The following is a 26,347-nucleotide window of genomic DNA, read 5'->3' on the forward strand; positions in this document are numbered from 1 at the left end:
AGCATTGTAGACTTTTAAAGAGTTGTGAAATAATGTAATTTGCATTCCATACATACACTGAACCGAACTGTTATTTTCAGAGAGCAGTATCCACCATGACCCAACTAGTAGTCTCAGGAACCCTGGCAAAATTAATAAAAAAAATAAACATTTTACTCTGAAAAGGTCATTAGGTTAAAAGACAGGAATTGTCCACTGAGAACTTTCTGGACTTAAATGATTGCAAGAAATAGAACACTTTACAGCAACTTAACTAGACTTTTTTTCTAAATGATTCTCCATCAGTGTCATAATGTTCAATGTTTCTGCTCATCTTATATTTCAGGAACACTTCTTAAGATCTCCCAATGACATGCATATTTCCAGTTAAATTTCAAAATGATTTATTAAGGCTTTTTTTTTTTTTTTTTAAAGTACAAAGAGTACCTTCTTGGGTTTGTGGTTGAGTGGTCATTTTTCTCATGAAAGCAATAAATCAGGATATTTTACATAAAAAACAAAAATGTCCTTCCACAGAGATTTGCATCACCCCTGTATCACACAAATATAAACTGGATTCTGTAACTTAAGATTACAAGTTAAACGAGGAATCTATAACCAGAAGAATCTGGAGCCCAGCAAGAAGTTTTTCTTGAAGTGAACCAAAAGCAAACTACTATATTTGTAAAGAAATAATATAATGGCAGGAAAAAAAAAAGTAATTTTTACGTTAACCACATCCCCCTTATCGATAACAATGACTTCCTAGTGACTAGGCTGGGTACGCAAAATATACAATTAAGCAGGTATACCAAGGCTGAAAATAAACAGGCCAGTTTTAGGAAGGACAGCAAGTGAATCCCTATACACCTGTATGTACCACCGGCACCTAGTTAGGCTTTGGAGTGAACAACAACAAAGAAAAGCTAACAAGGTCAGGAATGGAAGGGACCTGGGGATCCTCTTCTATTTAATCTCAGAAAACAAAGACTTGCTAATAAGCAGCTACCGCAACCCCCGCCCCCAGCCGCGCCGTCGCTCAAACACAAAAGCGCCTCCCGGGTCGGGGTCCTCCGGCTGCAAGCACCAAAGCACCGCGCGCTCAGGCCGCCTCCTGGTACTCGGCCGCGTCGAAGAAGGCGGCGGGGTCGCGGGCCAGGAAGCACAGGAAGTCGTGCAGGTAGCCGAAGAGCAGCGCCAGGCTCTGGTCGTCGAAGGGCGCGCAGGCCAGCAGGCCCCCGAGGCGCACCAAGAGCCGCAGCAGGTGCGGGCCGCCGTAGAGCCGCGACATGGGCGCGGCGGGGTGCGCGGCCAGCACCCGGCCGTGCTGCGGCCGCTCGGCCTCGTACAGCAGCTGCGTGCCCAGCAGCACGTTGAAGTAGACGCGGATGCCCGCCACCAGCTCGTCGGCCGCGAACTCGGCGCTGTCGCGGCGGCCTCGCGCCCGCTGGAAGGCCACATACTCGTCCAGGATGGCGTCCACGCTCTTGGCGGCGGGCAGCGCGAGGAGCCGGCCCTGCTTGGTCACCAGCTCCCAGTCGCGCACCAGCAGCAGCTTCAGCTCGGCGGGGATCTGCACGCGCAGCTGGGCGCGCGTGGAGGCCGCCGCTCCGCTCTTGGAGGCGGGGTCCCCGCGGGTGCGCCGGCGTGGCTGCTGCGGGGCGTCCCGGGCCGCGCTCGTGCCGGGGCCGGCCCTGCCGCCGTCGCCCCCGCCCGCCTTCTGCTTGCTCTTGCGGCTCTTGCGGCCCGGGCCCGGGGCCGGGGCCGGGGCCTCGGCGGGGGCGGCGGGGGCCGTGCCCACGGAGGTGGCGGGGGCTGCGGCCGAAGTGGAGGCGGCGGGGGCGGCCGGGGCCGGGGAGGAGGCGGCGGCGGCGGCGGCCCCGGCAGAGGTGGGGGGCGTGATGCGTATATTTTGGAAGAGCGTCTCCATGTGCTTCTGCTGCTGCAGGGAGGACGCCCCGCCGCCCCTGCGGCCCGGGCCGCCGCCCCGCGCCCGTCCCTCGGCCTGGTGCTCCTGGTTGGCGCGCTGCAGCTCGTGCTGCTTCTGCAGGTTGGCCTCCGAGTACTTGAGGACGCGGCTCTCGCGCACCCACTCGTCCCAGTTCTTGTTCCAGCCGCTGTAGTGGATCAGGTAGCGCACCTGCTTGTCCTCCGTGGCCACCTTGAGGCACTTGGCCTCGTACAGCAGCGGCCCGTGGAAGCACAGCACGCGCTCGCCCTCCTGGAACTCGGGCTTCGGGGCCTGCTTCGGAGCCATGGCGGGGCTCGCAGCGGGGGGCTGTGGAGAGCGGCCTGGAGACGCGGGGCCGGGGCCTGCCCGCGGAGCACCACCACCCTGCTGCTGCCTCCTCTGCTGCCTGAGGCTCGAATAGCTGCGCAGGCTTAGAGCGGGCTGTGCCTAACGGTGGCGCAGGCTTCCGCGCAAGCGCACAGCGAAGCGCCCGCCTTCTGGCCTGCGGCGCAGGGGCGGTACAGGATGCCCGCGGGGGGGGGGGGGCGGAGGGGGAGGCTGCCGCTCCCGGCAGGCGCAGAGGAAGCTCTGGCCTCCTTTTTTCTTGTTGCCGGAGGCACCGCCCCTGGCTCTACCCAACGGACTGAGTTTCTTTGGCGCCTGCGCAGCTCAGACTCTCTCCCACCACTTGCTGCTGTTCACCTGTTGCAAGGACAGCTCTGACTGGCTAAATGTTGCTCTTTGCAAAGCATACAAGAGCTGTATGGAGGCGAGCAAGCACAGACCCAGCCAGAGTCTTAGTGATCCCAGCAGCGTAGGCCACTCCCTCATTTAGGAAGTAGGAACCTAGCCCACTGACACACCCAAGTAAATAACTGCAGCATAGCAGGGACTACAGAGTCCGTGGGGCGAAGGAAACAGGCTTAAATAGTTTAGGGGAATTGCCGGCGGAATTTGAACCCAGGGCTTGTGACTCTGGAGGCAGGTGTTCTGATACTACCTGGTCCTTAAAAGTGCATCAAGGTTTGCAAAACACTCGACATGCATCAACATGTCATCCTCTAGGCAATACCACGATGTAGACCTTATTGTCCCCATTTTACAGATGGGTAAACTGAGGTCCAGAACAAAAGGGCTCATCGTGGGTCACACAGCTAAGTAAGATTCCTCGGCTCTAAATTGGGAATTCTCCTGAGTCACACAGCTACCTCTCTAAATGATACACCGGGGACTTGTCCCTAAGTTTTGGGGTTTGTTTTTTTCTCCTTACTTCAAATCTAATGTTTTTTTTTTTTTCCTCCACCAAACCCTGTGTTGGGCTCTTGGAGGCAAATGTCGTAAAATGGGCAAGGCACTTCTTGGAGGGCATGGCTAAAAACTGAACAGCCCCAGTCTCTAGAGGACAGATTAGGCTGGGGGTGGGGGGGTGGGAGGGAGATCAGCCTCTCTACCTTGAAGACCAAGAAACTTGGCTTCTAATGATCTCTTGGACGCTTGCTTAGTCTGAAAGCCTCAGTTTCCTTTCCTGTAGAATGAGTATGTGACGATTCTTGCATCATCGTCTCCCAGAAGAGCTGTTATGAAGAAAGCACTTTGCAGATCTCAGGGTCCTATAAATGTGTTACCCTTTGTAATAGATACTATGTATCACTCCCATCCTAGAGGACGCCTCAGCTAAAGTCTTCCCTTTCAGTCCTACGGGAAGATTTCTCTAATTCTCCACCGAAAGTGATCCCTGCCTCCAGTGAACCTCAGAGCCAGGCACGCTCATGAATTTTCACTTGCGGAATGTAGTCAAATGCTTAATTAGCCCTCTGTATCTCCACCAAGGGGAGCTAGGGGGCGTAGTGAATAGAGCGCGGAGTTTGGAATCGGGATGATTTCATTTTCATGAGTTTAAAAAGGGCCTCAGACACTAGGTGTGTGACCCTGGGCAATTCACTTAACCCTGTTTGCCTCAGTTTCCTTATCTGTAAAATGAGCTGGAGTAGGAAATAGCACACCATTCCAGCATCTCTGCCAAGAAAACCCCAAATGGGTTGTAGGCCTTCAAAAATACCCCAGAATTTCAGAGCTGGACTGTGTCAGCAGTCATGCAGTCCAACCCATTCTTGAAAAATCATTTCCCACTAAACATCCTATAAATAGTCCGTCTGGCCCTGACCGGAAGACCTGGGGGAGAGGGAATAGACAATCTTGTTAGGCAAGCCTACTGTCTATGCATATCTTTAATTGTTAGGAAGATTTTCCTTACAAAGAGCCTAAAATTACCTCTTTGTGTGTCACAACTACCCTTCCGGCTTCTGCCTGGTGGGGTCGTACCACAGAAAGACCTTCCGGTATTTAAGGATTCTCTCCTTTACCCCCCCCCCCCCCAATCTTCTTTCCTCCGCATTTCTTTAGACCAGACTTCCTAAGAGCATGATTGCTTTCCTCTGGATGCTTTCTCGCTTATGCTCCATTTCCCTAGAAGTAGATGCGGAGAAATGAAAGCAAAATCCAGATATGATCTGACCAGGACTGAGTAGGGGAATTAGCCAGAGGTTGTCCCCTACTTCATTGAAAGTCTGCCTTAATGCTGCCCAAGAACAAGTTAACTCCTTGGATTGTCCTATCAAACTGCTACTTTCAGTACTTTCAGTTACTTTCAAATAGTCCATTAAAGGTCCACATCCCTTTGTATCAGAACTATTGTCTAACAATCAACCATTAACAAACATTTCACCAGCTTCTACTAAGTGTGAGGCATTGGGATTACAAAAAAAAAAAATGAAGGAATGAAACAATCCTTACCCTCAAAGAGCTTACATCTTAGCAGTGGAGACAACAAGCACGCAGAAAATAAATATAACGAGCAAAGGAAAAAATTGGCAATTACAAGGTCATTTGGGATGGATGGCGGGCGCTATGACTGTGAATAGCACAGAGGACTTGGAATACAGCAGACCTGGCTTCGAATTCTGCCTCAGGCACTTAAACTAAATGTGCAGCCTTTGGAAATTCATGTAACCTTTCTGTGCCTCAGTTTCCTCAACTGTAAAATGGGAATGTATCGTAACAGCAGCTACTTTACACGGTTATTGGATCAAATAAAATAACAATTGTAAAGCAGTGATTTATAAATCTTAAAGTGCTATATATGCTATTATTACTAATAATTATTCCAATAGTATTCTGTTAGGTGGATGTGAGGAAAGAGTTCTTGCCAGGCAGAGGAGACAATTTAAATATAAATGATAGCATTAATTATATATTATTAACTTAAATTAAACAATAATAATGAGATTAAATGAATATTATTAAATGAATATAAATACCATAATTCCAATGATATTTCATTAGGTGGAGTCAAGGGAGTTCGTGCCAGGCATGGGAGACAGCTAGTTTAAATATAAATGATATTATTAATTAAATATTATTAACTTAAATTCAATAAATATGATTTAATTAATCTTATTAAATCTAAAATCTATTATTATTAATAATAGATAATGGCCTGTTTCCTCATCTGTGAAATAGGGTTTAGAATAGCACCTGCCTCAAGGTGTTGTAAGGATCAAGTGAGAACACATGGTAAGCCCTTTGTAAACCTTCAAGCTCCATATCCAGGCCAGCTGTGATATCATTCCTGTGATAAAGTACTTAGAAGGTAAACAAGGCAGTTTGCATTTTATTCTAGAGACAATAGGAAGCCTCAGTTGTTGTTGTTTTTGCAAGTGGTGTGGGAGGGGATGGCTTGATTAGATCTGTGCTTTAGGAAAGTCATTTTGGAACTGTCAGGAAGATAGTCTGTTGTGGGAAGAGACTTAAGGCAGTGAGACTAATTAGGAGAATATTATAGTAAACTAGGTGGCTCTGCAGAGGATAGACTGCTGGGTCTGGAGTCAGGAAGACTCATCTTTGTGAGTTCAGATCTGACCTCAAGACATTTACTGGCTGTGTGACTCTGGGCAAGTCACTTAACCCTGTTTGCCTCAGTTACCTCTTCTGTAAAATGAGCTGGAAAAGGAAATGGCAAACCACTCCAGTATCTTTGTCCAGAAAACCTCAAAGGGGGTCAGGAAGAGTCGGACATGACTGAAACCACTGAACAACAACACAATAATAAGCTGAGTGAGACATTCCAAGGACTGGTATTAAGGTGGTGGCCTCATGAGCAGAGATGGAGCATGTCATGTGAGAGATGTTGTGGAGACAGAAATAGCATGATCTATCAATATTGACTTTGAGGAGTCAGAGGCGAGAGGGTTACAGACTCAGGAGGATGAAAGAACAATGGTGGATTTGGACAAAAAAGCAAAAATAAATGGGAAAATGACTGGGTTTGGAGGAAAAGATAATGAGCTGGGTTTGAGATAAGTGCTGAGTCTACCCCTGGCACAGCCAGTTTGAGAAGTCCACAGTGGAGTCACTTACCACAAGCTGAAGCTCAGGAGAGACTGAGGACTGGAGATACAGATCTATGAAGAGCTTACTGAATAATACTGACATCCATGCGAGGTGATGAGGTATGTCTGCTTCTGTGTGTGTGTGTGTGTGTGTGTGTGTGTGTGTGAGAGAGAGAGAGAGAGACGGAGACAGAGACAGAAAAGAGGAAGGGAAGAAGGAAGGAAGGAAGGAAGGAAGGAAGGAAGGAAGGAAGGAAGGAAGGAAGGAAAGATGAGGCAAGGAAAGGAGAAGTGGAGAAGACTGAGAGAAAAAGAGAGAAGAGAGCAATGGAGACAGGAAATCAGAGACAGACAGATAGAGAGACAGACTTGGGATGATGAGAAGAGGACCGACGGCAGAGCTTTGAGGAACAACTGTAATAAGGGTGAATGGTATGAATGGTGAGTCTGCAAGGGACACTGAGCAAAGGTTGGAAGAGTGTGGCAAAAACCCAGAGATGAAAGAACATCCAGGAGGAGATGGTGGTCAACAATGCCAAAATGAGCAGATAGGTTGGGATGGATAAGGACCAACAAAAGACCATCAGACTTGGTAATTAAGAAATCAGTGGCGATTTTGGAGAGAGCAATTGAGCTACTGAAACTGGAAGCCTAACTACAAAGGAATGAGAAGGAGGGTGAAAAGAGGAAGTGAAAGTGGGAGGTGTAGACAGCTTTTTTCAAGAATTTTGACTGGGAAAGAGAGGAAAGGTCTAGGACAAAGGCTCGAGCCAATGCTAGGCTCTAGGGAAAGGTTTTTAAGGATACAGAAAACTTGGACATGCTTGAAGTCATGAAACCAGTAGAAAGGGTAAGGCTAAAGATCAGAGAGAGAAAAGGGATGTGTGTGTGTGTGTGTGTGTGTGTGTGTGTGTGGTTATGGCTGCAGTCTGTTAGAGAAGATGGGAGAGAATGGTATGAGACGCACATATGGAAGGATTGTCTTACCTTGTTGTTAGATGATAAATAAAGCTGATGAGTCACCCATGGAGAGTATAGAGAGGGAGAAAGCAAACAAGGGGCCAGGATAGAGCCTTGGGGAAAACCCAAAGTTAGGGGCGTGCCTTCTTAATCTGTCATTTACTTAGAAAGTTGATTTCTGGGGGCAGCTAGGTGTTGCACTGGCCCTGGAATCAGGAAGACCTGAGTTCAAATCCAGCCTCAGACACTTAACACTTACTAGCTATGTGACCTTGGGGAAGTCACTTAACCCCAGTTGCCCTGCCTTCCCCCCTGCCAAAAGCAATAAATAAATAAGTAAATAGAATAAACTTTAAAAAAATAAAAAGAAATTTGATTTCTTGAACACAAGATTAAGACTTTACATCTAACCATTTTATATTTTGTTTTATTAAGTTCAACCCAATGTTCTAGACTATCAGGAGCTTTTTGGATCTTGGGCCTATCATCCAGTGTGACAACTACCCCTTTTAGCTTTATGTCATTTGCAAATTTAATAAGCATGCTGTTTGTGCCCTTGTCCGTGTCACTGACAAAAATGTAAAACTACACAGTTTTTAACTACCCAAAGGCCTGGGGTGCCTCACAGAATGCTTGCTTCCAAGGTGGCATGGAACCATTCACACCTAATGTCTGAGCAGCAGCATCAACCAATACCATAATTGTACCATTAACTCTTCCACATCTCCATCTTTGCCGCAAACACAGCAGGAAATACTTTATGAAATGCTTTGCTAAAAATCTAGGTAAGCTATATCCACAGTCTTTCTCCAATCCACCAATTAAGCCACCTTGTAAAGAGAATAAGTCCAGTGTGGTGCAATGTCTTCCTGAAGATATTTGTGCTTTCTGCTTCCTTCTCTGGCTCTTCATTAACTCTATCCTTTCTGAGCTCTTCTATAGTACAGGTACCATGGCCTTCATCTCCTCCTCTTCCTCTGCACTTAGGAGAATGCCTGGTACAAGACAGGTTTTCAGTAAAGGTTGCCTGAATTGAATTGAGCCAGTTTGAAGTGGAGCTGACTTCTGGTGACTGTTTTTCACTGCCAAGTGCCACTTGCTGAGTTCAAAGTTGAATGATAGGTTCCATTGCATGCCTTCATGTACTAAAGGACTGCCTACTTTCTTTCTCCCCTCCTAAAAAAAAGGCATTAGCCAGATTTTTATTGCTGTAGCTTTATTATATCAGAGATGTCAATTCATAAAACTCAGGTTAAAAATGATTTATGTTAAAGCAATTTGGTCTAAATTATTGTAGGTTTTTTTCGATCTTCAGTGAATGCTAAGTTCATTAGTATGTATTTCCATGTGCAAGTATTTGAATGTGATCCAGATAGCTTCCTCCCTCAATTTTCAGTTGTTTATACAACACTGCATTATCGCTGAAACATGGGCTCCACTCTCTTCCAAGACTCGCCATCGAGTCTGAGCATGACATTCTGAGCCCATTCGGGCATGGGCAAAGTTGTATCGGTCTCCTATACGGGACGGTTTTCTGGTTACTGAGAAGACCCCTGTGACCCCAGTCCCCTCCCCACCCCCAAGAAAAAAACCACTTTCCAAGGTTGCTTTGGTGTCTGGGCTTTCATGATTAAAAATTCATTACTTTGCTTTGAATCACTAGGTGTTCTTTTAAAAAAAAAATACTGCTGTGAGGAGTAACATGATGCACTTGTCAGTCATTCATGCCTTCCTCTGAATACATTTATTAGGTCATTTTTCTCCAAGACAGAATCAGGGTACTGAAGGAAAGTGAATTAGAGTGAAGAGAACAGGGAGATAGAAAGAGAATTGAGGTTGAGTGAACAAAGCTCTGGTTCTGGCCTCAGAGCACTTGGGCTCAGATATTTACTGTCTATATTACCTTGGGCAGGTCATGGTTTTTCAGTGGAGCCCCATTTCTTCACCTGTAAGATGAAGGAGTTCGACTACTTCTGGGGTTCTAGATCTTGTGAGTCAACGCTGCCTTGTGAAGTCTGCCATGGTGGGTTAAAGGCCTGGGAAAGGGCCTCAGAGATGTAGAGCTGGGAGGGGGACGAGGTCATCTGGTCCAATATTCCCCCCATCCCTGCCCAAGAATTAATGTGACCTGCCCAAGGTCATACAGGTGTTCAAAGAGTCCAGATTTGATTCCCAGGTCTACACTTTCATATCTGTTGCTACTTACCAATGGATTGTAATCTAGTCCAACCCATTCCTGCACAATAATTCTCTCTAAAACTTACATAAGAAACTTCTAGTTCCTTTTTCTTATGACTCATAATCATATATTGGTGATGAAGGTCAACATTCATTCCATTAATATTTGTAGAGCCAGCTTGGTATAAGGTGCTATTCTAGGTAGTGAGAAAATGTGTATTAGAAAAGGATTATATTCTAGGACTTAATAAGGGACTCAGAGAGAGAGGTGCAAGGTACCTGTAGCATGAGGGCATTGGATAACTTTTCTTGATTAACTGTGTTGCCTTCGGTCAGCCTGAGTTTTGAGTCTGAAACACCATATGCCTTATAAGACTTTAGCCATGAACCCATCTAATTGCCCCTATCAGTCATCCCATCAGGTGTCCAGCAAATCAATACTGAATTTTATCTTTGCTCTTTTGTACCCAATTTCCCATCTTGATTCCTGCTGATTTCATGGCACATAGTGGTATAAATCTAAACTGATTAGTTCTAAGCTAATGTTTTACCCAGATAATAGATGTTCATTAATGCTATTTTTCATAATTTTCTCCCATCCATGACCTTTGAGTAACTGTTCTGGCTCTGTTTATAGAAATTGAAAAATTCTCTGACGCCAAATTTACCTATTGTAATGAAACCTTCTGAACAATTTCCCAAAGCTTAAGTCCTATTAAGTAGAAGAATCTGTGCTTGATTGAGAGTTCAAATAATCCCAAGACCTTTAGGGATGCATAGTTTGAAATAAATAGATCCTGGATTTATTGGGCAGATGAACACTTTGCAATTTTGAAACCACTCCATCATCTTTCAGCTGAAAAGTAGGCATCCCACGCATATTAATCAATGAATCAACCAACTAGGGTTTATTAAGCACTTATTATGTGCCTGTCACTGTGCTAAACACCAAGCCAGGCCATGTCCTCAGAGTCCATCTACAATGAATTCAAGGTGATTCCTACATATCCAATAGCTGAATCATTCTTAAACTGTTTCATACTTAACTTTGGGTTTAATCAACAATCCACAATCACAAAATCATATACCTTGAAGGTCTTAGAAATCAAAATGGACCTGAGATCAGTCTGACATTATACCTTGAAGTAAAGACCTTGAGTGATGGGGAGCTCATTCCCCCTCACAGCAGCCTGTTCCCCTTTTGGAGAACTTGGATTGTTAGGTTTCCCCCACCCTCCTTATATCAAGTCAACACTTAGCTCCTTATGATTCATGCTCACCATTCTTAGTTACACTCTTGGGGGTCAAGCAGTCCAAATATCTCCTAAATCACCTCTTCAAAAACTAGCTTGCTTCCATCAAGGTAGTAGGATGGAAAGAGCTTTGGATCCTAAGAGGAAATGAGTTCAAATCCTTGCCAACTGTATGACCTTGGGCATATTTCTGAACTCCTCTAGGCCTCAACTATAAAATCAGTGAGGTTTGAAATAAATACCAAGGACATCCCTTCTGGCTCTAAATCTCTGATACTCCAATCTCTCCTGAGTCTTCTCGAGGCTAATTGTCTCCCATTACTCACATAGTTCAATCTGAGACTTCCTCAGAAGGCTTGATAACTGGCCTTTCTCCACCAGCCCTGCACAAGGGGAGCATCCGAGAGACCAAAAGCATCTAGTTCTGCATTTCTGTTCATCGTGTTTTCTGTAAAAGAATGCTAGGCTATTCAGGATTTTGGCTAGCTCAGGTCAAACCATTGTATATACTGGTCAGAGTAACTTGTAGGAAATCCATCCCCTTTGTTGGAGGTATGATCATTGCCTTTTCATGAACTGTGACTGAGAACACTTAAAAAACCACCAAATCTGGGCTCAGACATTAGCACCCACCCAGAAACACCTGGCCGTGTAACCTTGAGCAAGTTACTTAACCCCAATTGCTTAGGGGCGGCCAGGTAGCACAGAGAGTAAGAGCACCGGCTCCAGTGTCAGGATGACCTGGGATCGAATCCAGGCTCAGATACTCAGCACCACACCAGAAATAACTGGCCGTGTAATCTTGAGCAAGTTACTTAACCCCGATTGCTTAATAAAAAATAAAAAAAAGAAAAAATACCACCACCAATAGCAACAACAAAAGCAACAACCCTTAAGAACATTTCTTTTTATCCCCATGCGAATTCTGATGCTTCCTGCATCATGTGTCAGCTGGGCCTCCCATACTGAATTCCGGAAATACCCAGCAGTCAGGTTGTTTTCAATTCTGAGCACCATTGTCATAAGTTTGTCCAGAATTTTCTTTCTGTATCTCAGGAAGGTATCATTTCTGTAACCAAAATTCAGATGCCTCCTGCCTGATGTCAGAATTAAGTAGTCACAAGAAGCCAGGGACCAGTAACGGATCTGTCTCTCTTCCTCCCCGCTTCCGCAGCTGATATAAGAATGAAGCTGCAGATGAAATCATTTTGTTAGGATTATTTGAAAACATTTAATAAAGGGAACATTGTACTAAATCCAGATCCACAAAAAATCAATGGTCTCTTTGAATTTCTATCTTTGTTTTTTTAAAGCAATCTGGGTTAAATAACTTGCTCAAGGTTACAAGGCCAGTTATTTCTGGGTGTGGTGCTAAGTATCTGGCCTGGATTCGATCCCCAGATCATCCCGACACTGGGGCCGGTGCTCTTACTCGCTGTGCTACCTGGCCACCCCTAAGCAATTGGGGTTAAGTAACTTGCTCAAGGTTACACGGCCAGTTATTTCTGGGTGTGGTGCTAAGTATTTGAACCTGGATTCGATCCCCAGGTCATCCTGACACTGGGGCCGATGCTCTTACTCACTGTGCTACCTGGCCGCCCCAAATTTATATCTTTTTTTTTCAAGTTCAAAACAAGAGTTAATTTTACAAGTTTAACATTATCTCTTCTCTCTTGGGCAAAAAAAAAAAAACAACTTTCATCTCTTCTGACCACTCTTAACTTTCCTCTTTTAATGGGTGACAGTGAAGGAGAGGGAAATCTGATGAAATATATTTCAGTAAACTTTTGTCCAATTGTCTATGTTTATTATATACAAATTTGCATCCTAATTGATCATAGTCATTGAATTCAATTAGCAAATTACATTGCTTAGAAACTTGGACACATCCTACAGTATGTCAGCTTATCTTTTTGTATGACATCAAATAGGCACCTTTTTGATAGCATTTTTTTGTAATTCTTATTGCTTCCTTCCTAATAAGGCACAGAATTTATTTAATGGGATGAAATGAGGGGGAAGGATCACATATAGGAAGGAGGCATTATTTGGAAGGTCCTCAAACTTCTTGCTGAAAAACCAATATTTTCAACACAAATATTTTCCCTGTGAGATTCTATGACTTACAATAATAGAACACCATGAACTTGAAAGATTAAAAAACAAAGCTGACCTAAAAGGCAAAGGGAAATTACATTCTTAGTCTGTGTTCTATGAGTCATGATGAATTCTATGCAAGAACTGATATAAAAGTCATCATCAATGACATGTGTGACCTCAGGAGAAGTTGGATTGTTCATGTAGCAAAATTGAGGGATAAAACACAATCAAAAGGCACTTATTAAACATCTACTGTTCACCAGGCCATGTGCCAAGCAGTTGGGTTACAAAGAAAAGAAAAAAAAAATCCCCGTCCCCAGCCTGAAGGAGATCACAGTATGATGGGGGAGAGAACCTACAAACAACCATGGACACACAAGATATGTGCAGGAAAAATTGGAAATAATCTCAAAGGGATGGCATAAGTATTAAGAGAGATGGGAAAGACTCCTTAAAACTCCAGATTTTGGACTTGAAAGAAGCCACTTAAGCCAGGAGGTAGAGCATTCCAGACATGGGGGACAGTCCTAAAATATCCAGAGTTAGCAGGTAGAGTATCTTGTGTGAGGAATAGCAACCAAACCAGTGTTGCTGTATCAGAGTATGGACAAGGGAGTGTTTCTACAATTTATAACTCAATGATTTAGAGATGTCCAGAAGTGGAATGGGTTGCCCCAAGAGGTAAGGAGCTGCTAACTTTCTAGGTCAAGCAAAGGCTAGATGACCATTTGTCAGAGATATCCAGTGTCTCTGTTCAGATTGACATTAGTCTAAGAATCTGAATTTGTTTGTGTTGTTTTTATTGATGGAATATCCAAGTGGTCATACCTACTGGGATGTTGGAGACTAGAGCTTGGGAGAGAGGTCAGGGCATCAGACTGAGAATTAGCTGTCTTCTTTCAAGAGTCAAATGTTCTTTTCAGTAGTTAGAATTCCCTCCTTTATGAATATCCTTTCAATTAAGCATAAATGTACTATAAATGGTGATTATATAGAGGGCCCCAGTGTATTGTAAAGTAGAGATATGTGGCATGTAAAAATAAAACTCCATTCTCATAAATTTGACCCATAACTAATATTCTAGCCTTAAGAAACATTAAGAGTGACTTTTCTGTACCTAGTTGGATTTAACAAGGCTTTTGGAAGATCATTTGGATGTCTTATAAAACTTGTCTAGGGAAGCTTGTCTGTTCTGATTAGTTCCCCTAGAGTGAACAGCAGGGGCATTCAAAATAATTTCATCGATCATTTCCCAAATAGTCATTGTATCATCTAAATATTTGAAGTTATCACTAAGGCCTTTTCTAGGGTTTTGAAAAGCAGGCATCTTTGGAGTCGGAGATTCTAGGTAATGTCTTTCTTCTGTTCTGCTACTTGTCTACTCCACTCTATCAAAATCAAATGCTGTGAGGGAGGAAAAATAAATCAGCAGATAGAGCATGAGGGATCTTTGGAAGGAGGACAGAGGGGGAGAGCCTGCCTTTGTGTGATGTTCATGGGACATAAGATCTTTCCTGCCTATTAATAGGCCTCAGGTGGAGTCCATTAAGGGAAGCTTGCTTAGGAGAGGCTTGCTTGTAGGAAAGCTTTCACACCTTTTGCTAATTAGGCACTAAGTCATGAGGTTGTAATGCCTTCTGGCTTAAGAAGTAGATATATACTCTGAGTTGGTATTTTGCTTTTGGGGCTCATTTGTGAGGAAGGATCCTGTGATTCCCTGGTTGAGATTCTGAGTGGCCATGTGTTCAGAGCTCCCCAACTGCTCAGATGTAAAGGCTTTCTCAATTGGGGGACATATGTAAAGTGCATAGTTGATTCAGGCAGTTAGTGGCCTGCCTGGTGGCCTTTATTTCTCTGCTTGTATTTTCTCTGAAGTTCAGGGTGCTGACTTTTCCCCTGAACTAGTGAATGTAATTTTAAAAAGATTGTTGACCCCTTAAACAGCTCTCTTTACTTGTAAAGCAGATTTACGGACCTGTGCTAGCAGCTGTCCTGGGAATGCCAGTGTGGTTGCTGCTACATTTAGCCTTGGTGATGTTGGAAGGTAGAGCTTGGAGATTGTGTAGAGTTCCAAAGACCTGGGCTCAGTTCCTATTTCTGCATTATATTTCCATGGACAAAATCATTGGACTTCCCTCAAATGCAATTTCCTTATCTGGGAAAGGGAATGTAATTTAATGCCAAGCAAAGGCAACTTCCCAAGGTTCAAAATACCAGCATAGGTGATCTCCATTTTATTCAGTGACAAATTAAGAACAGAGGGAATTAAAACATGACATCATTCACAATACAGCATTTACTAAGTGTGATTAAATAATCTCCAAGTACTACCCCACCCCAGGACCTTCCATTCATTCAATCAATTACAAAGTCCCTGTTCTAAATACTACTCCACCCCTAGGCTGTACCTTCATTTAGTCCATCACAAAGCCCCTCTTCTCAAATGGAGATCAGTTTCCAATCATAAGTAAAGTACATTCATTTGTTCAATCATAGAACACAAAAAGGTCAAAAGTTCCCCACCCCTGGATCACAATTGAATCTACCCCAGAGTTACTCAAGTTTAAGCACAGCACTTAATACCCAAATGGAGGTCTTTTCTTCATCTTGACAAGAGGCAAGTTCTCAGCAATCTTTGTTCCTGGGGAGACATAGCTTAGCAAGGCCACAAGATACATTGCCAAGTCTCTTCATTAATTCATTCTCTGTCTGCAGAACAGTCCTAGGACCCCTGAAAACATTAGCAAAACCCTCTTCCAGGATTTCTGTAAACATACAACAAGAAAATCCTTCTTTAGGGCTTTGGAACCAACAGCAAGGTTCCAAAAATTCTACAACAACAGCACTGTCCTTCACCAGTGGACAGTATTCACTCTCTGTCTGCAGAACAGTCTCAAGAGCTCTGAACTAACAGAAAGGTTCCCAGACCCCTGCAAGAACAGCGCTGTCCTTCACCAGTGAACAGTATTCACTCTCTGTCTGCACAACAGTCTCAGGAGCTCTGAACTAACAGAAAGGTTCCCAGACTTCTGCAACAACAGGACTGTCTTTCACCAGTGGACAAATCTGGCAAAACAACATCAAAACAGACAGACAAAGTACCAGCAAAACAGCCATGTCTCCTCAGTCCTTGGCAGCCTCCGGGGGCAGGTCTCAAAAGTCCTGGGCAATTCAAAGTGGCCCTCAGCAATCCTCTCAGTCTCTCTCTACCTCCAAAAGTGCTGCTTCCAAAAAAGTTCTTCTGCCTCTCTCTTGTTTCTCTCCAAATCTACGTCACCAGCTCCTCCCACTTCAGCCCTCTCTTTTCAAGTCAACAAGTCCATCCCACAAGTGGGATTAACAAGCTCTGGATTTTAACACAATCAAACCAAAAACCAAGCCAATACAGGGGAATCTTTAAATTACATTACTATTATAGGGAACAATAAAATCTGTAACACCTAACCCTCCGTGAGACTGTACGGCTCCGATAGTATTATACTTACATATTACTCTGTTTTAGTATGGCAATGCCTCTGAGAGATTCCACATTCTGCCCTTATGTTCCCAGACTGGACTTTCAGAAGGTAACTGCTACCTTTGCCTAGAGCACTAGATGTAAAGTCAAGAAGACTCGGGAAGACCTGAGTTCAAATCCTGCCTCAGACATTTATTAGCTGTGTGTCCCTAGGCATCTCCTTTAGCTTCCTTTAGCCTTGGGTTCCTCTTCTGTAAAATGGGGATGATTATAGTGCCTTTATAACAGGGTTTTGTGAGAATCAAATGAGGTGACATATATAACATAAAGTGGCATGTGTGTGAATAGATATATAAAAACTCTACTTATTGTTATTATTAGAGACAATCTTGTATGCCTAGGCCTTTGTCTCATAAACTCACAACCATATGATTCTAATGAATAAACAATATACATAGGGTTTTTGCATGCATATATGTAACATATATGCTATATTTATTGGTATGTATTTACTATTTAGATTTATTTAATGTGTATGCATGGATGTGGGGGCAGCTAGGTGGTGCCAGAGTGCGTAGAGCACAAGGCCTGGAGTCAAGAAGGATCATCTCAGAGTTCAAATATGACCTCGGAAACTTATCAGCTGTGTGACCCTGGGCAAGTCACTTCACCCAGTTTGCCTCAGTCTCCTCATCTGTAAAATGAGCTGGAGAAGGAAACGGCAAACCACTCCAGTATCTCTTCCAAAAAAATCCTGAATGGGGTCACATGACTAAACATTAATTCCAAGATATGTATTTGTACAGATGTACATATAAACACATGTGTGTATGTGCACATATATGCACGCACACATGTGTCTTTAGATGTATTTGAGAACATGTTGCCCTGCAGTATGCTGTAAGCTGCTGGAAGACAGGAGTACTTTTGGGGAGGCCAGTATATCCTCGTGCCTTATACACTGTAGATGTTAAATGCTTGTCTGTTGTCTCTCTGGTGACCCTCGGAGCTGGGACGAGAAGAGTAGCTTTTCTAGTTTTGATAGAGCATCAGGGCTCAGGAGCAAGAGACCCTTGAAGGTCATAGCAGAGCGGTCTCAAACAGTGGGGAAGGTGCCACCACCTCAGCTCTCTCATGAGAGCTTTGAATGAGGTGCTCTCTAAAGCTCTACCATTCTAAGACTGTGCCAAGTGGGGCTATCCTGTAGGAGGTGAGATGGTGTGAGAGGAAGGGGGAAAGAAGGACATTGGGCAAGCATTGGAAAGATACTATTTCGTCTTTATTGTTAGTGTTTTGAGATATTTTGAGGGAGTGGATGGAAAGCCTTCTTTGGAGCCAGGAGAATCTGTCCTTGACATGTACTGGCAGTGTGACCCTGGGTAAGTCACTTATTGTTCTAGGCAGCTCTCCAAGTTTCAGAGAAGGTACCCACCTTCTTTGGTGGAAGGAGTTTCCTTTCCTAGCATTGCCCTGTACCCATAAGACCATAGGCCCAGTCTCTGTCCTATGTTGTTCAGAGAGCCGATGCCATTTTTTTTTTTAAGCAATTGGGGTTAAGTAACTTTCTCAAGGTTACACGATCAGTTATTATTTCTGGGTGTAGTGCTGAGTATCTGAGCCCGGATTTGATCCAGGTCATCCCGACACTGGAGCCGGTGCTCTTACTCGCTGAGCCACCTGGCCGCCCCAAACGAGCAGACCGCTCAATGCCATTTTTCTAATTCAAGAATATTGAAATGTAGGTTCTTCTAAAAGTCTTGATTTAGTTTTAAACTCCTAAAGTTTATATTATGCAAAAGGTTTAATCATGTTAATTGACTTTGATATGTTTAAAGATATAAAAGCCTTAGGGGAAGGAACAGGAGGCAGAAAAGTTGGTATGAAAATATTCACTCTGCCTTCACCCCAGAACTAGAACTGCTGGGTGGGAGTGAGTTGAGGGGGACCCCCTGAAGCGAGATTTAAAAAAAATCGATTTCCTCAGAGAGGTGGGTAGGGTTTACACATCTATGGGGGTAAGCTAGGTTCTTGGGTAAGGGAGCCAGGTGATGAAAAAGGGTCCCCCTTGTCCACACTTTGAATTTCAATGCCCTTCTTCAATGCTATCTAATTGACACCTATACTTCTCCACTGTTTGCTAAAGCATCCATCCATTCCTGCAGGGTTCAGGGAGGATGCAGGCAGGGTTATGAGAAGATGAGCAGCTAGGGGCTGAAGTGTTGTTTTTCTCAGGCCCTAAAGTTGTTCTAACTGACCCATAAATAATACCAAGAAAGCAAAGAGTAGTTATTAAGCGCCTACTATCTCTCAGACCTTTTCTGGGTCTGTGAGGATACAAATCCAAGAGGAGACCAGGTCTTGCCTGCACGAGGTGTATGGGACGCTGGGCAGGGCTAGCACCTCTGGTGTGGGGGCTTGTTGACCTCTTTTTAGGCCACTTATCCACCTTTGGTGTCTCTCTGCAATTCAGCTCTCACCTGTGGTTCCAAGAAGCAGTGGCATGTGTAGTGGTCATCACCTGGTAGATGGTACTGGAAGACATGCTGACCCCGCCCATGAGTGAGTTAGGGAGGTGTCTATCCCAGGTGTGTGAAGACACCCCCAGTGAAATGGGCTCCAATGGCCAGGAAGGCAGCTGATGCAGGTGCTATGGCTCATTGGATCTTGGTCAGGCATCCCAGGCCTTCTCCAGTTGTCTTGGTTTTTGTCTGGCTAATGGGCTTTGGTGACTCCAGAGGAGACGGCGAGGCTGACGACTTTGTGCAAAACTGCCTCGCTTAAATGCAGTTCATGCGCCAGTCAGGACATCAGTCATGATGTCATTGCTTCTCTTCAAAACCAAGGAGAAACAGCACCGGCCTATAAGAAAACTTGCGTTCTTTCTGGGGATAAGACAGCAGGCATATAAATGAGTCTATACAAAGATATGCAATGTAATTGGGGGAGGGGGAGTGCAGGGACTAAGAAAGGTGGCCCTAGAACTGAGCTTTGAAGGGAGCGAGGGCTTTTAAGAGCTACAGGGTAGGAGGGAGCGCTTTTCCAGGTATGAGGAATGTCCAGGAGTGTTGTGTGAGGTACAGCAAGAAGACTTTGGTTGCATCATAGAGTGAGCAAAAGGGAATAATATTTATAAGGCTGAAAAAAATAAGTTAGAGGCAGACTGTGAAGGGCTTTAAGTAACAAAGAGAGGGTGTGTGTGTGTGCGTGTGCATGTGCGTGTGCGTGCATGTATGTGTGTGCGTGTGTGTGTGCTCACATCATTACTTAATAGCACATTGGAGCTGCTAGTATCCCTTGGTATTTATAGTGCACTTATGTACACTGTGTTAGATGTTCACAAGGGGAGGCAGTTTGGTCTGTTAAAACGCACACAAACATAAATGCCAAGTTGTAGGTTTTATGTTTTATCCTAGAGGCATCAGGCATCCATTGGTTTCTGAGCAGGGAATTGACATGATCAGATTGGTGTCTTGGTATTTTGAATTTGGTAGCTAGAGGGAGGATGGATTGGAAAGGGTTGGCTCTTTCAAGAATGAGTGAATTAATGAAAAATTTAAAAGCCTTTATTAAGCATTTCCTATGTGCCAGGAGTTATGCTAAGTTCTGGGGTCACAAATATAAAAATCAAAGATGGTGCTTATGCTTAAGGAACTACATTCTAATGGGGGAACCAAAACATAAAGAGAAGGAGGGGCCAAGAAGGGACGCTTTGGTCAGGGAAGTTCCAGGAAAAACAAGTAGGGCCAGGTGAGTGAAGCCAGGGGGACTAGATTAACAAACCCCAGCCAGGAATGATTGAAGAACTTCCTCAATCATAGTCATAATTCCAGAACTGGGAGTGGGGATTTGGAGAGAGGAAAGGGTGCCCATGCAGGAGTGGTGTAGCTGGCAAGGCTATAGAGGAGATGACAGGAGAGTTGTGAGTGATGTGAAGCACCAGTGGGGTAGTTCCTGACATGTTGGTCCAGGAGGGCCTTTCACCAATCAAGAGGGCTTGGAGGTTTCTCCAGGGCAGGAAGATGGCTGGCATGGACGGCCCCAGGTACATTTCACCAACATGCTGGCTCCTGTTCTCATTCCATACTTCCACTCCAGTCATTCTGACTCCTGGTTGTCTCCAGGATAGCAATCTGTCTACTCCTCATTCCTCCCCTCGCTCCTCCGTGGATGGTCTATCCAACCTGTTGGAGGCCTTGCTTGCGGTCCTTTGCCATTGCAGGGCATGGGCGCCATCGGTCTTCAGGCCGGCCATTGGTTATCTCTTGCTACATGTATATACTGCATTCAGAGATTTTCTTGCCTGTTTATTGTGCCCATGCTATACATTGCACATGCTTCCTGCCTTGCTATTTATCCGTAGGCTGAGAGGTTTAGAACTGGAGGGAAGCTGAGAAGTCCTCATGACCCACCCCTAAGGCTGATCGAGTCAAATGATCTGCCCAGGATCACACAGCCAGTGTCTGAGGCAGGAATTGAACTCAAGTCTTCCTGCTTCCAAGTCCCATACACCATCCATGCTACCATGTTGCTTCTCTACATCTAAACCCCAGTTATCCCTTAGGGAAAGAAAGGGAACAGAAAGGAATGAGCGTTTATTAAATTAAGCACCTACTATGTACCAGGGTCTTCACTAAGCACTTTACATTTTTTCCCCTTTGATCCTTACAACAACCCTCTAAAGTAGGTGCTATTATTGTCCTTATTTTAAAGTCGAGGAAACCAAGGCAGAATTTAACTCACCTTAAGGCCAAGGTCATGGCCTTTTCCTTGAAGCCCTTTTACTTAACATTTCTAGAAATTACTTGGATAAAGGTATAATAGACAGATTAGTCAAACTGGCAAATGATACAGATCTAGGAAAGATTACTAACATGCACATGACCTCACCCCTTTTCAGCTTGTGTGCCACCTTCCCCCATCAGACTGTAAGCTTCTTGAGGGCATGCACTATCTTTCTTTTTTATATTTGTATTTCCAGCACTTATCTTGGGGTCTGGCACATAGTAAGTATTTAATAAATGTTTTTGATCTCCATGAACAAGCATGGTGGACTAGATGGGAACATGTAATATTTAATAAGCGTGAATGTAAGATTTTATACATGGGTTAAAAAATCAACTTCACAAATGAATCAATAAATGAAAAAGCAATTATTAGTTATCTAGCATTTATTAAGCTCCTAAAATGTATCAGGGACCTGAAGAGTAAAAAAAAAAGGATACAGTCCCCCTCTAAGAACTTACATTCCAGTTGGGAGAAAGAACACCTAAGAAGTCAGGATTCCTGACTCCAGGCCCAGACATTCTATCCCCCTGAGCCACCTACTGCCTCAAGGAAGCTCTTTGGGAGTAGGTCTTATTTCTTTCTTTGTCCTCGGATCTCTAGCATGTAAGCCAGTGCCTGGCACATAGTGGGCACTTGATGAATGTTTGTATGGTAATTCCCTTCTCCCCAGGCATCTCTCAGCTCCTGAAACTCATCCCTGCTGAGCTCAGGCAAAAACGGACGTGTTTACACCTTCACTGGGAAAACATAATAAATATATGATCAACATTAACTCTGTGGAAAAGTTAGGCAAAAGGAGAAACCTCCTGCCACTCTATTCTTAACCCAAATCATAAGTAAAAGTTATTATAATTATACCATCTGTTCCAGTTTTTAAAGCCATTTTGGTAAACTGAATGCTAATGCAAAATACATGTCTTAGCACTAATTAACCAAAAAATCTGTTTCATTCTTCTGAGATAATGAAAAAAATATGTCAAGGACATGATTTCTTGAAGAAAATCTAATTTATGGGCCTCACTAAAACCTTTAAACCTCCCTTATGCTAAGCTTGTGAAAACAAATGTAGGAATAACAAGTCACATCAAATGCACCCATTAAGGAAATCTCCAGGCCCTAAGCTTTAGACATTTACAATGAAAATATAGATTCCTATTTTTACTTAAAGATTACTTTTTCTTACAACTGATGCATGGGTTTATTATAGGGCTGAGAAGGAGGGGAGGCTGGAGAAAGGGGGGGGATTAGAGCATCTGGAACATCTGCAGAGGCTAATGTTGATTTAATGACAAAAACTAATATCACATTACTCCTCTGGAAACCTAATTAATTGAAATGTATCCTATTTTGGTGTGTTTGTGCTGAATGCTGTTAGTTACAGACTGTGACATAGACAGTAGGTGTATTTTCAATGTCAAGCAAATGGAGCTAATTGGGCTGTGTTCTGAGGACACCTGTGGCCCATTGTTCTGGGCCCCCCCAACCTCATGCCCTCTTGACTGTTCTCCCCCCCTTTCTAATCTATGTTCACCAAATGAGTGCCCTGCCCATCATGATATTCTTGTGTGCCCTAGTCAGACGTCCAAGGCCCTCTGCAATTTAGAATCAACCTTTCCCCTACGTTTTCTCCTCAAATCCAGCCTCAGACATTTACTGTATGACCTTGGACAAATCACTTAACTGTAAGTTGAAGATAATGATACCTCCTCCCTCCCTGGATTGTTGTGAAGATCAAATACAGTAGGTGCTATATAAATTCTTGTTATCTTAATTATTACTAGTGTGTCATTTGATTCCCCCAATGGATTCAGGTCAATGAAGCTTCATTAGGTAACTACTTGTGTTCTGATACAAAGACAAAAGCAAAATCTGCCTTGACCTTAAAGGTCTTGGACTCTACTAGGGAGATTCAATTTAATTCCCCAGCATTTCTTAAGGAACTACTCTGCCCCAAGTACTATACTAAAGATGAAAAGACAAAAAAGCTAAGTGACATAGAGGGAGGGGGGTCAGGGTTCTGGAGGGACCAAGGACCAATAACTGAGGAGATCCTAAAACCTCTGGTCTAGGAAGTAGCCGTAGCAATGCCCAAAGGTAGAGATGAGAAGAAAGGGCATCCCAGGCATCAGCGGCAGCCTGTGCAGAAATGGGAAAGCGAGAGATGAATGAATGTCATATACGTGGAAAAAGCAGAGTTGTTTGGCAGAAGCATAGACAATGAGGGGGAGTGATATGAACTAATAAGTCTGGAAAGATAGACTGGAGTCACATTCTAAAATGCTTCAAATGGCAAAGTAGCATATATATATATTTAACTTAGAGACAGTGAACCCCCTAAAGCTCCCTGAACAGGGGAGGGACATGGTGAGCGTGAGCTTTAGGAAGATTAATCTGGCACCTGTGTGGAGGAGGGATTGACAGGGGGAGAGACTGAACATGCAGGGTGACCAGACAAGAGGCTTTCACCATACAGGAGGAGAGATGACAAGGAGAGAGAGGTTGGAAGTCATGGTAGTACTCTAGACTAGATGGACCAGCTAGGAGGCTGTTATGATAGTAACTGCGGAGAAGGAGATGGAGTAGGGAGGTTTGAAAAAGTAGAATAAAGATTTGGAAGTTGACGAATTGTGGCTGTGTTGTTGTTAATTTAGTAATTTCAGTCAAGTCCAACTCTTTGAGATCCTATTTGGGGTTTTCTTGGCAAAGAAACTGGATTGATTAGTCATTTCCTTCCCAAGATCGTTTTATAGATGAGGAAACTGAGGCAAACAGGGTTAAATGACTTGCCCAGGGTCATACAGCTAGTAAGTGTCTGAAGCTGGATTTGAACTCAGGTCTTCCTGATTCCAGGCCTGGTGCTCTGTGCACTATGGCAGCACCTAGCTGGCCATGGCTATGGTGGAGGGAAGAGTAAAGGAATGATGGATGACTGAGGATGTAAACCTGGATGGCTGGAAAGATTTCCACCAAAGAAATAAGGAAGTTAGGAATAGCAGGGCTTAGTGTTAAATAATAATCAATAGACATTTATTAATACCCCATTTCCAGGCACAGTGCTAAGTGCTAAGGATTCAAAAAAGGGGAAAAAGATAGTTCCTACCCTTGAAGAGCTCGTGATATAATGGGAGAAGACAAAACTTAAAAAGGGAGTGGGAAGGAAGTGGTTACCTGACGGGGGCATAGTGGAACCCTGTATCTGGGCTGGGAAATGGTGAGGGATCTGGGAAGAGCTCTTCAGAGTTATTAAAGATGAGTTCCAGGGGCAGCTAGGTGGTGCAGTGAATAGAGAACCAGCCCTGGAATCAGGAGGACCTGAGCTCAAATATGGCCTCGGACACTTGACACTTACTAGCTGTGTGACCTTGGGTACATCATTTAACTCAAGTTGCCTTGCAAGCACCCCCATGAGCCCCAAACATAATGAGTTCCATTTACTTAAGTCAATTGGGAGAGGCTTCTAGGACATCCAGGTATAGAAGTCCAGTGGGCAGTTAGTGATATAGAAGTATAACTCTGTATGGAGAGGTCATTAGTAATGTCGACCTGAAAGTTTGGTTAATGGAGGCAAACAGGCTGGGTGATCTATATTTATGTCATTTATTCCCTTAAAGCGAGCCAAATGCCTACACGTTTGGAGCCAGGTCAAATCTGACTGCCTGAACCAAAGAATGAGAAGGCTTAAATACATTTTAGCACCATCCCAAGTCAGGGTGACTGTGTCACTCAAATTTATGATCTCCATTCATGTTTAATCATGGTATGAGAAAGGAACTTTCTTAATTGAATAATTGGTAAACACAATAAAATAAGAGTTGACCAAGTGTCAATTGAAATTGTGACACAGGTCATCTGTGTTTTCTTTGCCATTAACATGCCATAACATAGTATATGTCCAAAAAAATATTCAGATAAGACAAAGTCCCATTACTCAAGATAGTGCCTCGGATTAAGCCTCATCCTTAAGGGCAATAAAGTGAGCCCCATCTGGCTTTGTGGGCGAAGGACCAGGCATTCTCTGGGTTTACTCAGAGAAAAGAAGCTGTTACATCCAGGCTCTTCTTCTGGGTGATTGGTTCAGGCCCTGGTTCTTACTGGGGATTCAAAATGATACTGAATGGTTCTCATTAAACATTTATTAAGCACCTGCTTTGTGCCAGGAACAGTGCTGAATGTTTGATAAATATCCCATTTGATCCTCTCAACAACCTGGGAGTTAGATGCTTTTATTATCCCCATTTTACAGCTGAGCATACTGAGGCAGATAGAGATTAAGGGTCTTGCTCTGGCAGAGGCCAGCTTTGAGCTCAAGTCTTCTGTCTCTAAGTCCAGTGCTCTGTCTACCGAGCCAGCCAGTCACCCCATTATGATGATGAATAACAGAATTGTAAGCTACTTGAGTAGGGATTATTTGATTGTTGTCCTTATATTCCCCATGCCTTGACAGTGGTAGATGCTTATTAGATGTTTGTTGAGTACAACTTATACTGTGAATCTAAGAGGATAAAAATATTGACCGTCCCTTCCCCCAACACACACATCATGCTTTGGCAGCATTTTTTCTAAATGCTTTTAAAATGGTTTCTCATCGATTAAGAACCCAGTTACTTCAAGGGAAGATATACAGATCAGTGATACCAAGAGGGGAATATTGTGGTGTGTTCTTCCATGTTAGATAAAAATGCAGTTAGAATGAAGAGTGACAAGGGAGATTTGTGAAATCTGTGGGTGCGGATCAGTCATCTTCCCTGAAACCTGTTTCAGATCAATTTTAAATATCACTCAGTCTTGCTGGCCACATTTTTCTCAGCTAAAGTGAGTGGATCAAATACTATTTTTCCCCCCACTAATCCTGCTTGTTGGAATCCTTACATAAGGGTAACATAGTAACATGGTAATCAAGTGATAGAAAACTGCGGAATGGTAGCAGAATGGACACTGAGCTGGGAGTCAGACTATGGGTTCGGGTCTTGATTTGGTTACTAACTAGCTTTGAACTGATGGAGTCATTTAGATGCTTTGTATTTCAATTCCCTCCCCTGTATGGGAGCATACACATTTATGAATTACCAATTGTATGCCTCAGATAGCAGTAAAGGAGTTACTAAGTTTAGAATATTATAATAATTATAATAAAAAACAGCATGCTGTACTGAATAAACATCGGCATTGGAGTCAGGGATCAATTCATCAATCAAAAAGCATTTATTAAAGTTACATAAGTTTGCCCTTTTTTAATTAGACACACACACTGTGTATATGTATATATGTATATATATATATATATATATATATATAT

The 26,347-nt window shown here is 43.7% G+C and overlaps 1 protein-coding gene and 1 pseudogene across 27 annotated transcripts in view; one reads left to right on the top strand and one right to left on the bottom strand.

The window, feature by feature from the left end:
- The window catches only part of FHIT (fragile histidine triad diadenosine triphosphatase), a 1,710,176-nt gene that overhangs the window by 993,276 nt on the left and 690,553 nt on the right, over positions 1-26,347 (top strand). The window lies entirely within an intron of this gene.
- Positions 1,082-2,236, bottom strand: LOC138158311 (mortality factor 4-like protein 1 pseudogene; annotated as a pseudogene).

Source organism: Petaurus breviceps, unplaced genomic scaffold (assembly GCF_028583685.1).
Source record: "Petaurus breviceps papuanus isolate PSGF00001 unplaced genomic scaffold, PetGlider_PUasm1.0 174, whole genome shotgun sequence".
In the NCBI taxonomy this organism is placed as follows: Eukaryota; Metazoa; Chordata; class Mammalia; order Diprotodontia; family Petauridae; genus Petaurus; species Petaurus breviceps.